This window comes from Bactrocera oleae, chromosome 3 (genome assembly GCF_042242935.1).
Source record: "Bactrocera oleae isolate idBacOlea1 chromosome 3, idBacOlea1, whole genome shotgun sequence".
Classification (NCBI taxonomy): domain Eukaryota; kingdom Metazoa; phylum Arthropoda; class Insecta; order Diptera; family Tephritidae; genus Bactrocera; species Bactrocera oleae.
Window position 1 is genome coordinate 38,853,131 of NC_091537.1, and position 13,492 is coordinate 38,866,622.

General features: G+C 36.2%; 1 protein-coding gene across 13 annotated transcripts in view; it reads left to right on the top strand.

Moving 5' to 3' along the window:
* Ndae1 (Na[+]-driven anion exchanger 1) overlaps nt 1-13,492 on the top strand; it is a 710,325-nt gene that overhangs the window by 195,534 nt on the left and 501,299 nt on the right. The window lies entirely within an intron of this gene.

Genomic DNA, 13,492 nt, shown 5'->3' on the forward strand with positions numbered 1-13,492 from the left:
GCATAAACGGAATTATAACTAAAATTAACTCGGTAGTTGAAAACACCGTCGCTCTCTCATAAACGGAATAATAACTGAAAGTAACTGGGTAGTCGACAACACCGTCGCTTCGGCATAAACGGAATTATAACAAAAAATAACTTAGTCCGTGGGTAGTCGCAATCACCCATAGTGAGCAAGTGAATAATTTCTTGTACATGCTTTAAAATCAGTGGCAGTGGAAACTAAAACTCACAAATATCGATTCATTGAAATATTAGCGAAAGAAGCCAAGGAGCACTTCGTATACTCTTAATATAATATATCCAAAAATTGCTGAGCATGCATCAACAAGTCAACCCATGACAACAACACCAGCTAACCGTCTTTGCATGACAACAACATCAACAAACACATCAGCTAAGCGATTGCATATTCGATTTCATTCCCACCAAATTGCTGACAATACGTCTGCAAGTTTGCTACATAGTAGTAACAAACAACTACGGGAGTCACATTACACCAAAGGTCTTTGGAGGCACGCGGCTGCAACTACTAGTGTTTAGTGGAAGTCAGGTATTTACGCGTAGTCGCCGCAAAAATTTAAAGTTTTAATTCAGTTGTAAGAACCCAACCAGTACGGCTGTACTTGCATAGCAAGTAAAATAAATTGAAGTTAATTTAAATAAGCTCGCTAAGTATATCCTCGTAAAAGAACACGTGGGCTCGGATTCACACAGAAAAATATCCTCGTAAAGAAGAAGACATAAGTGAGAGTGATCCTCACGGAAAATTAGTGAATGTAATTCTCATAGAGGAAACAGAAACATCTTTATAAAGAACAATTTTAATTTCCAAGCCAAGGCATAGCCATCGAGGGATTCGCAACGAAACTGGGAGTCACCTAACGAGCAATTGGCAGTAGCAAACATAAATAAAAAAATTAACCAAAGCTGAGATTCACCTTTACCCTCTAGATTAATAAACATAAAATTAATTAAAAATAAAATTTAACGCAAAATAACGGTTTGTACAACCGACTTACCACCTGCAGGGTCCCCTCCCCTCCAGAGAATTGTAAAAAAAATTAAGGTTAATTAAAAACAAGTAAGGAAGGGCTAAGTTCGGATGTAACCGAACATTTTATACTCTCGCAAAGTTAAATGGTATACTCGTTTGAGATTTCTTTGTGGATTGGCTGATATTTTCGGTAGAAGGTCAACTGTAGGCACTGGGGTCCACATATTTAGTACTTAGGGGCTTGAACAGTTTTGGTTCGATTTAGACAATTTTTGGTCACATGGTGGCATACTTTAAACGTATTATTCACGCAAAGTTTTACCCCGATATAATCATTGTTGCTTGATATGCATAGTGGAAAGTGAAAGAATCAGATGGAATTTAAAATGGTGTTATATAGGAAGTAGGCGTTGTTGTAGTCCGATTTCGCCCATTTTCGTAGTATACCATAGAAATATGAGAAGAAAGTTACGTACAAAATTTGGTTGAAATCGCTTAAGCAGATCTCAAGATATGGATTTTCACCTAAAAGTGGGCTGTGCCACGCCCACTGTCTAATTTTGAACGCGGTTCCTATAAAGTCATCTCATACCATCTCAGAGATAAATTTTGAGGTCTTTGGTGTGTTTAGTGCTTGATATATCGCGCTTTTAGTAGTTTTTAACAGTACCGTTATATATGGAGTGGGCGGAGTTGCCACCCGATTTCAACTATTTTCACACTGAAGGTAGGAGTTCTAAAACCATTTGCTTCCAGTGAATTTTGTTATTATAACATTAGCGGTTTAAGAGATATGCACATTAAACCTATCAAAGGCGGGACCACGCCTACTTTTTAAAAACAATTTTAACTGCAGATGCCCCTCCTTAATGTGATCCAGTGTACCAAATAACAGTCTTATATCTTATTGCGGAGCTTAGTTATGGTAATTTATTTGTTTTTGATTAATGGCGTTTTGTGGGCGTGGCAGTGGTCCGATTACGCGTATCTGCAATACCAACCGTCTCACGGTACCCAGAAACATGTCTACCAAGTTTCATAAAGATATCTCAATTTTTACTCAAGTTACAGCTTGCACGGACGGATAGACGGACAGACGGACGGACGGACAGACAGTCGCCCGGATTTCAACTTCATCCTGATCATTTATATATATATAACCCTATATCTAACTCGATTAGTTTTAGGTGATACAAACAACCGTTAGGTGAACAAAACTATTATACTCTGTAGCAGCAGGTTGCGAGAGTATAAAAATTGTTGAAGTAATAGTGGTAGTAAATAAAATGATAGATTGGTATGCTCTACCTAGTATTTTAGACTACGATAAAACAGATCCAATGGTAGGAGGCTTGGTTGTTTTAAATTATTTCTTCAACCAAGAGGGAAAAATTAACTGCATGAATGCAGTATTTAGTTATATAGGGAAAAACAAAGTAGCGACGTTATAGGACTAATGTCAACTGACGACAAAATATAATACTAAAATGGACGATACAGTGAGAAATAGTACAATAATATTTTTCATGCCTTTGTGAATTTATCAATGGAAGCACAAACTTTTCGAACAATGCTCAATGATACAGTGCATACCGCAACTGACTATACACGGCGAGATTTCCAATTAAAAATAAATGAAATAACTAAAAGATTGTCCCGAAAACTCCTCGTGGAGAGCTATTTCAACCTGTAACAATTTAATCTGGTATTCGTTGCAACGAATGCTTGGACTTAGTTAAAAGTATGCCAGAAATTAATGGTGATCTGGCGCGTTACGTATCCTGGAGACAAGCAGCCCACCCTGCATACAAAGTTTTTGAAGAAGAAGCGATAATTGGGAGACTTGATTTCACATATTCTGACAAAACAGCAAACATATACCTATTTGATCGAACAAGAGCTTTCAATTCTCAGTCAAGGGTCGCCATCGGAAGTCAATTACTATGATGAGATCGAACGCAAATTAACAATGCTAATAAATAAAACCACAATGACTCATGGTGACATCAAACCACTTATTGAGCCGGTCTGCGAGAAATATCGTGGAGATGTCTTCATTTATTGTGTTAATCGACCATTATGTGACATTAAATTTTCCTCAAAAACAATTCTACCTACATAAGCCTTAGCTCAAGAGCTGAAAGCAAAATGAACTAGAATGATTAAAATGACTTTCATGAACTCATTTGGGAAGAAAAACCCTACCAAATTTCAATAGTTACCAATATTTTCAAACGAAAAAACGAAACGAACAACGGCAATGACCAGTGCCAATGGACATTGATCCATTTTGGATTTAGACAAACCAGATAGCAACCAGGTCGGAATAATTAACAAAGACAAATAGGCAATAGAAACTTTATCAATCCTTTTAGACGCACATTTGCCCCAGACACTTCACAATCGACACAAATGGTTTTCTTTTTTTTTAAATTACTTTATTTATTGAATCTGCTATTGCTTATAGCCTAATAATAAGCAATTGAATTTTAAATCTATTCTAAACAAAACGGGCTCAAGGTTGTGATCGAGCCGTTTTTTCTAATACGTTGCTCTTTATAAGGCTAGTAGATCCGTTCATTTCAAGCGGGTTAGATTGTAGCAAGACATTAGCTATTGGATTTGGATGTTCCCGGAGTTTAAATTCAGTGCTGTCTCTACCTCTTTCTTTACCACAGGAATACCAAGATGTGAATGTTTTCACGGCTGAACCAGTTATCGCTCTGAGAATTTTTGACTGGTACCTCTGTGTTATGACAATGTTGGTTGCACAGGTCGTAACCCCAAATCGGCTTTATTACCGCGTTTTATTGCAGAACTTTGTTGTAAATGCTAAGTTTAGAATTTTTATTTAAAAACCAGTTTAAATTTGCTGCTCTTGTTTTCATGCTAGCTATTTTGCTGGATATGCAATAGTTATGTATGTTTTCTCTATGCGAGCCTTCTGTCTAATGAATTCCATCATTTGCCTGTGGTACTAAGGTTTTATTTATTTAAGTGAAAATTCGAATGGGAGTTCGGAAAAAGGTTGCGTTGAACGTTTAATACGCAGTGGTTAGGGTGTATGTGAAGCGTTACGTACATACATACATACCTACCAAAATTATTAAGCGCATTCGTTCAAAAGCGTTTAGCTCAGCAGAGCAAGAATACACATATACATGCCTACCAGAAAAATTATCAAGCTCATTTATTTCGTTTCGCTATTTTATTAATATCTTGTTACTTTGTAATTCTAAACTAATTTTAATATAAGAGGCTACTTGTGTGCCAATCAAAGCATACACCGAATGGAGGTTAACGCAGTTGTGCTGAGTTAACCCTTGCGATTATTCCCATCATAGTTATTATTTTGCAACATCATCTAATGACCCTGGAAACTTATTCTTTTGCCAACACCTCCAATTCTTAAGAGTAATATTTCTCCTCCACAGGCTTGATTTTCCTATTCATATAGGGGATTGGATGGAAGCGTTGTTCATCACTGTCTTTCTGTAGAAGAACCTCGGTGCCTTAAAGTAATAACGTCTTTAAACTGGCGCACTACTCAAAGCAGCCTTTAATTGCTGAAACGTTGCTAGTAGATTTTCCATAAAGGTTAGTCCCAAAAAAATGTGTACCGTTTTCTTATCGGTGGGCACTGGAAAGTCTTTCGCCGCAACCGTCTTTGCTTCCGAAGGTCAGATTGTACCGTTTTCAATAAGCTCAGGAAGTTTATTTAAGTTTGCAAGAACTTAAATTTTTTCCATTTAATCAGTAAGTTGAATTGGGGCGTCCTTTCCAGAACTACCACTAACTTCGGTATACCTTGATCTACATCCTTTGAGGGAATAATAAGATTATACTTACAAGTATAGGAAACTACCGTACCATCGATAACAAGCTCCCTGAACACGACAATAATGTATCTTGCAAATACGGTCGGAAAGTTTTAGATTCCAAATAAAACCAACAAGTATTCGTATTGGCCTTGGTGAGTCACGACTGTAATATATTTTCTGAATCCCTCTTCAATAGGCACGTGAAATAATCCATTTATTAGATCAAGAGTCCTTGAGACATAATCGCTCAAACAAATTTGATTGGCGATTCGTGCTCTTTTTTGGTACATGATTGTTTATGATAGCCTCAATTTTACTTCAGGGAGCACCTTCTAAATGGGAAAAGTAAATGTAAAAATTTTATTTGCTATTTAAAGCAGAAACCAAACAAAAAAATTTTAATTCTTTCAAAAAACTTATTCCAGTTTCTGCGCTTTTCTTCCCAGGAATCGGACTTTTTTTCTAAACTCGACGCTATTCTCCGATATTATCAAGTCAACCTGCTTTAGTATGTTGTTTTCAGTGAAAGCTTGATATATAACTCAACCCCGTCCATACTTATTTTAAGATCCCATCGTGTTTTGAATACTGCCACCTATGTCTTTCAACTAGATAATTCCTCCTTCCGTAGCATTCTAAGAATATCGTACCGCATAAGGCATAAGTCGCAACCAGCATATAACAATGCCAAAAACTTCAAATGGTTAATAGTGAAATCCTTTAAAATACTACTATATCTACTCGATTAAAACAACTTCTCCCTGGAGCATTCGTGACAATAAATAAAGCATCAAGCTCAAATTTATGAAAGTGAGACACGGCCTGAGAGATAACTTGAGGAATGCGTGGATTTTCATCAGGTCCTCCGTCAATAGTCATGATCATAACTGGTTTTACACCATTATCTTCCATTTTCGCCAGTGCTTGGAATTCTTTTAGTTCCATGAGATGCTCTAAATCAGTGCTATGAGAGCGTGCTGATGATGCTGAATGTTTCCCAGATCTGATTGCAATGTACGTAGGTCCACTGTATGTCACTGCTTCAGGCCTGCCCATTCTATCAGCAGTAATTTCAATACCAGCATATACTGAAGGTATTAATTTATGTCTTTCTGCCACGCCCTAATCGTGATCTGGTAGCCGCACTCGATATTCCATGGGCATCAGAAAGGGTGCTTGTTTTTTTACAGCAGTTTTACCGATTGGAATTCGGATTTGTCGTCCTGTGATATAAAGAAAACTTGAGCAGGTCCAAGCAATGAGGCGAAAGACTCGATAGCTCGAATCGAAGCAGTGCAAAATTTACCATCTGGATGGATTTTGCGCTCATCATTTATTGCTCTAGCTAATTTCACCGGAACTGTTACTACGCTTCTTACCATTTCAGTCCGACGTCTCTCATCTGCACCACCTCCAAAGCTTGCAATTTGTGCTAAAACTTTCAACAACTCAGGTACAGATTCCTCCAAACGCGGGCGACCAACTGTCTCGTGCACATTTAATTTGTGTTTTACAACTGGATCCTTGATAAGGTCTTTGATTAATGCCTGCCATTTTGTTTTAAATTGTTTTGATATTCAGCGTTGTGTTTTTGGATTTTAAGTAGTTTTCTCGATCCATCAAGATTTTTTTGCAATTTAGTTATTTCTTGATTAATCTGTAGCCCTCCAAGACCCTAATCACGACGTAAAAGACTAGTATTCAACTCACTCTCTATCAATGAAATTTTTTTTTCAATGGCATCTTGTGCTGGCGTAGAATAAGATGTTGTGATTTATCAGGAGTTGTCTCTTTTGGAATCAGTTCGTGTGCTTTATATACAAGTACTGCTCTAGTGCATAATGCCACAGAGGAATCTGTAGCTTTTATCCATCAAAGCAAAAGGTCCACTAGACACATTTTGTGATTTAGATTATAGTTTATCAGACAAACCGAAATTCGCAAAACTTGTAAGTTTAATGAATAGAATTTGAGTGATAATAATGACTTGGAAAGTATTAAAACAGTAATATTATAATGAAATAAGTATGCAGAAATTGAGTACTACCTAACCTGTTTAAGAAAAAATCGAGCATGTTGGTTTTTTAGCAGCGGCAAGCTGTTTCAAATCATTTATTTTCTGAGATATAAATTTTGTAAAAGCCCTGTTGTAATTTTAAAATATTTCTTTATTGGTTGTCTAGAACAAGTTTGACTCTTGTTGACAAACCTTAGGTGTTTTATTTAGGAAACCTTTTACCCATGCTTTAAATATCTGTGGATGTAACTATCCAGACATGTTTGATAAAATATTCAATATACAATTAAATTACGTATATTTTCAAAAGTCCAAATAACAGGGAAATCACCGCTCAACGAAATTAACAATAGAATAACAGAAAGTCTACAAGTACTGAGAAAGTATGATTTTGATCTGTCAATATAAAGTTAAAGAAATGAAGTACAGCTATTTTTTAACACCAACTCTTACCGCGAAAGTGATGAATATTAAAATTGAAAATCTTACGTAATACTAAGTTTATTACTTCTTCTGCCCATGGTAAGAAGTTATAAGATTCACTCAACACACCCCCTCCCCTAAACGCCTTACACAATTTATGAACAGCCCTTTTTGCAGTTCCTAGGCTTTCCTTGTTATTCCTTTGTTTCCTTATCAAAGTTACAATAATTATAATGTAGCTAAATCAGATTCCGGGAATCTGTACAGTTAATTCAACTTAAATAATTGTATGAAAAAACCTGAACTCATGCAAAATAAAAATTAAGTAACTGTGTGGAAAAGTTTTACCGAATACAAAATAAAAATTAATTAATTGTGTAAAAATTAAAATTTGAGCTGCTACAAAATAAAAGCTAATTAGCAAAATAAAAAATAAATAAATGTGTAGAAGAATTAAACTAATAAAAAATAAAAATTTTATAATTGTGAAAAATAATATATATTTTTTTAACAAATACAGAATTACAATTAAATAACTGATTGCAACGTTAATATAAACGAATCAAGTATATTTTTTTAACGGTTCTACTTGCCGCAAATCGCCAAAAGCCTGAAGAACCACACGAGGTGAAAATAAGGAGTAGCGATCCATATCTTTTAAACTGCACACCGGAGAGATAGCGTGTAAACGCCACCAGGTGAGCCTAAGTTCAAGTGGAAATGGATATTTCTGCCGGGTGTAACACGCCGCGGAATGGATACTCAATCAGTGTAAGTTATATTTAACGTATTAAATATAAAATAAAACGAAAAACAATATTCGTATTTTTAAACTTTTCGTGGTTAAAAAAAATTATTTGAAACAAAAAATTGTAATCAAAATAAATAAAGAACTGTCATAAGTACTTACTAATAAGTGTTAAAAATAATATATATGTAAAGTTTTAATATATGTATTTATTCAGTGTTATTAAATGTTTGATTTACACTTATCTTAATTGTATTACTATTTTTTTGTTCTTGATCATTCAACACCCGTTTCTAATATGTTCGCGTCGGTTTCTCATCCGTTAGCATGGCGTCCCTTTCGTCCAGTCAGTGTTGTCGTATGTCGAAAATATACTGTTCGCACGGTCGCATTCCTTCGTCATAATGTTCAGCACACATGGTCGTATTTCTTCGTCCTACAACTCGGCCATTCCTGAATACTTATTCGCCTCGAATAACGTTACCACCTTTTCATATAATCCTTCGTCATAATGTTCGGTACACATGGTCGTATTTATTCGTCCCACATATATATATGTATATATAAGATGATCCATTTAGAGGTTCTCGACTTTTTTAAAGAACACAAACACAAAAAATTTAATGGGGAATGATTATTATTATTGCAAATAACATTCTTTGGCATTTATTTTTTGAAGCTTATCTCTTTCAAATGTTGGGGGCGGCTACGTCTCAGATGGTCCATCCGTTAAGTAAATTTTACGATGACTAGTTCGAGCATTTCGACTGGTAACTGGCAAATGACACGCGTGATGTTTTGCTCTAAGGTCCTCTTTTACCCGCATGTCACACCCTGTTAAAATCCTTAATGGGGCCTGTTTTGTATTTCGACTGGGGGAATTATTTATAAACCACTTAACCATTTCGACATACTTTTACAACTGTGGGGTATTCGGGTAAGATAATTTGGCCAGTATTGGCCTTCTAATCTCTCTTTGGGTTCATTATTAAACATTCGACACAACTCACGATATTTTTTACTTTTTCCTCGAGCCCTGAAATGTAATATTATTTTTCTACGCAATCATAAGTATTTTTAATTGAAACACAATTAGTTCCTTTGCTGGATTCTTATAAAAATTCATGAGAGATAAAAAATTCTTCGCAAGAGCTGCTTTCCAGTATTTTGGAAATTGCTCGCGTCAATTGTCTTTTATAAATCAATTCTTGCAAAAACATCGCATATCTCGCTACCAGTGGCGGAACGTCTCTTTTCTTTAATGTCATAGCAAATGCGTTACAATCTGTTATGATTTTAAATTCTAAACCCAACAAATACACTCTCCATCTCTTTAATGCGTTGATGATGGAAAGCACTTCAAGTTCATAAGAATGTAAATTTTCTTCACCTGAACTTGTTTTCTGGCTCATGAACTGCACTGGATGATATGGTTCATCCTCTGCCCTCTATTGTAACATTACGGCACCATACCTATGTTTTGATGCATTGCCGTCATTCGGGTTATACATTTCTAAAACTGAATTTTGTGATAGCGAAGTCTTTAGTTGCTCGAAAGCAATAGCTCCCAATTAACACTTGGATCTTTTCGCAGAAGATCTAATAATGGATTGGTCACTAGCGCATAGTTTGGAATGAGTCTTCGAAAGTACGATGTTAACCCTAAAAACTGTTGCATGGTTTTTTTGTCTCTACCTCGTCAATCAATGTCATTAGAAAATTATCACGCAAAATTTTCTAATTTAATTTGCGATAATCGCAACATAATCGCGATGATTACCATCTATGATTATTTGATCTTGAAATGATACCCGCCTAGGTGGCTGATGTACCGGTACATTGTCATTTGAAATATTTTTCTTTACACCGGGGAAAATTTTATTCCGTTTTGCTCATATTGAGCAATCAGCTTTTTCACTTCTAACATTTTCCCCTTATCCAGATGTGACAAATCATACATTGGCTTCGGTGCCTGTTTCTCTATACAAATCATACTAAAAGCCAATATTTCTGCCTCTTTTGCGATTTTATCATCATAGTCTTTGCAGTCCGCTTGCCAAGTATTTGGTTTTTGCTTTGTTTGAAATGTATCATTCTCTTTACCAGCTATCAAATCGATTTGACCCAAAACTGAACGTCCAATTATTGCCGGATATTGAAGATCCCTATTGTTGATAATATTAAATGTGATATTTATCTCAAAATCATCTACTTTTGTTTTAGTTTCGAAACTGCCCAAAGTGACCATTTCCGTATTACCGATTCCACCCAGCACTCGCTTATCTTTGTTGGCCTTAACAATAAAATTCAGCTTATCGACTGTGTCTGCCCTGATCAAACACAACCGCCTGCCCGTATCTACTAAAGCATGAAAAATTGTGTTTCCTACCTTTACCCTTTTAAATTTTAGTCCAAAATCTGCAACTGAAAGTTTGAACTTTACTTCAGTTATGGTGTCAAATGATCTCTTTCACTTTTGATTTTAACCGTTGGACATTCGTAGCGCTTATGGCCTATCTTGTTACACTTATAACACCTAATTTGTTGATTGGTGCAATTCCTTGCAATTTCCGAAGTTTCGCCACATTTAAAACATGCTCGTTGGATATTTTCCTTCCCCTCTTCCCTGATATTGACTCCTTTCATAACTTTGACCTTTGATTTATATTTAATTCTTTCATAAATTTTTGTTTGCTTATACTCCTTGCTTGGTACAAAACCGTTTTATTCACTTTTGAATGGGGTATCCCTAGTTTGAAGTATTCTATTACACTAGCTTTCTCCAGTTTTACCCGCTTCCCTATTTCCATTAAGGCATATAAAAATTCAATAAATGTTTCGTTTTGTTTCTTTTGACGATTTCTTAAAAGCTTATGTGATGAAAATGCTTAACAGATGAAAATGACATTACGAATTCGTCAATTAAAGCATGTTTTAAAGGGTTCTGGGAGCTGTTATGCATAAATAAAATTATGAATTTCCGACTAGCCCACTATATGTGCATTTTCTTCCAAAGATAATATTCTGCCCATTGCCTTACCTCCTGCCCGTATTTACCGTTAAATAACGCCAAGTTTCCTCAATTTCTCTAAAGGTGAAAGGAGGGATCGTGGAAGACATCGGACATCGTCATCGTTAAGAAGACAGTAGTGTGTCAGAAGTATGTCTCGTAAGTCTTTCTTGCGTCCACTTATCGGAAGCCCTACTTCTCTTAACTTCTCTTTTAACACTGTCACTGTCATTTTCAATATTGTCTGAGCCTCCATTTCGAGTGCTCTTTACAATTTAGTTTATCACTTTAAACAACGAATACTTCTAATCTAACTACTGGAAAAATTCACAATTTTAACTTGTGTTAGTATAAGTATCTATCTGTAACCTTAAATGATATGGATAATACAAATTTGACCTGTTGCTCTCGCTGTTCCTGAAATTTCCTCAGCCACTTGAACCAGCTCCAACTGATTTCAACCGACTCTATCGCTATATTGCGGCGCAACCGTTTCGTTGTACCAACCGCAACCTGTTCGTTGCAACGTGTTGGTGACGCTCAACCGTAAGAATTCGAAATTTATAAACTGCCACAGCTTTAACACATTCAATGCAATTTTTGTTTGATATATTGCTAATGCGCGAATTATGGCATTCATGTAAGTCACCTTCCACGCACAATCTCGGGCGAGTCCCAAATTTGTAAAGTTTTGATATTATATATGTATTTATTCAGTTTTATTAAACGTTTGATTAACCCTTTAGTTATCTTAATTGTATTACACTTGTTTTTTTTTGTTTGTTCTTGCTCGTTCAACGTCCTATCTATTCGCGTCGGTTTATCGGCCGTTAGCGTGGCGTCCCTTTCGTTCAGTCAGTGTTGCCTTATGTCAAAAATGTCCAGTACGCACGGTCACATTCCTTCGTCATAACGTTCAGTACACATGGTCGTATTTCTTCGTCCCACATATATACATATATATTTCTATTGGTTTATTTATACACGTCTGTGCGACGTGATAGCCAAAATCCAACTGACATGCTTAGCTTAGAATTTGATATCTTATATGCGTATTTAGGTAACGGTGATCAACATCAGGTGATGATGCTCTTAATGTGTAATGCATTATTATGAAGCTTAATTAATGTATGTAAGAGAGATAGCCGTATTGTAACTCTTAGGATAACAATGTAAAGTAAAATGTAGGATAACTTAACCCTTAGTTGTACTAATATAAATAAACTTAATATTAACCTGTGAATGCATGAATTATACAATATCTTTAAACTTATACAAGTAGATATGTTTAATGTGGGTGTCGCCACATTCCCCCGCGGGAAAAATAAAATAAAATGATAGCATGATTTTTTTGTTTTATAAAGAAATTTTGAAGCGCACTCATTTTTGACTTCTATGTATTGTAGTAGAAGGATCAGAATTAGTGTCGCTGGTTGCTGTGTTGCATAAGTTGTAACCAGACGGTAGATGTTTGATGTCGTCACTACATAGATAAGCTGGCCGATCGATGGATATGTGTGCAGATTTTCCATATAGTAGCACTTTGTAGTATTTTTCATATCACTCCATGACTAGGAACGGGCCGTCGTATGGTGATGAAAATTATTGTTTGACTTTGTCATTTCAAATAAACACGTGTGTTGAATTTGCGAAGCCCTTTGAAATAAAGATTTTCTCTCGGTTACGTCGCGTAGGCGTTAGAATTTGAAATGCTTTTCTTAGCGTTTTAACGAGTTCAGGTGCTTTAATACTTTTATTTGTTGGTATTAAAAACTCAGCCGGGAGTCGGACTGGCTCACCAAAAACTATTTCTGCTCGAGTGGCTTGGACGTCTTCTTTAAATGCAGCTCGTAGTCCCAAAAGAACTGCAGTGAGTGCATCATATCAACTGTCATTGTGGCAGAGAAGAGATAATTTAAGCTGTCGGTGAAAGCGTTCGATTAGTCCGTTTGATTGTGGGTGATAACTCATTGTTCGTTGATGTTTAAAGCCGAGGAGATCAGCGAGTTTCCTGAAAAGGTCTGACTCGAATTGTCCTCCAAGGTCGGTTGTTATTCGAAGTGGAACTCCAAAATTGGAAATCCAAGTTTGCATGAGTACATGTGCTACTCTGTCGACTGTGCCGTCAATAACTGGTGCGGCTGCTGGATAGCGTGTGAATCGGTCAATTATTGTAAGGCATTTGGTGTATCCTTTTGAAAGCGGGAGTGTCGAAATCGTGTGACGTGAAATTTTATTGCGTTGACATTGAATGCATGCTTTGGTCTATGTAATGCAATCTTTGTTGATTGATGGCCAAACGTATATTTTTGTGATGAGGCGTCTTGTAGCTCGATGACCTAGATGTGCGACTGAATGAAGAGTCTCGAAGATTCGCCGTCTTAGTTGTTGTGGAACGAACGGACGCGCTGTACCTGTGGATATGTCGCGTCCCCAACGATATTGTTTGAACCGGATATGTGCTGTCTGTCGGT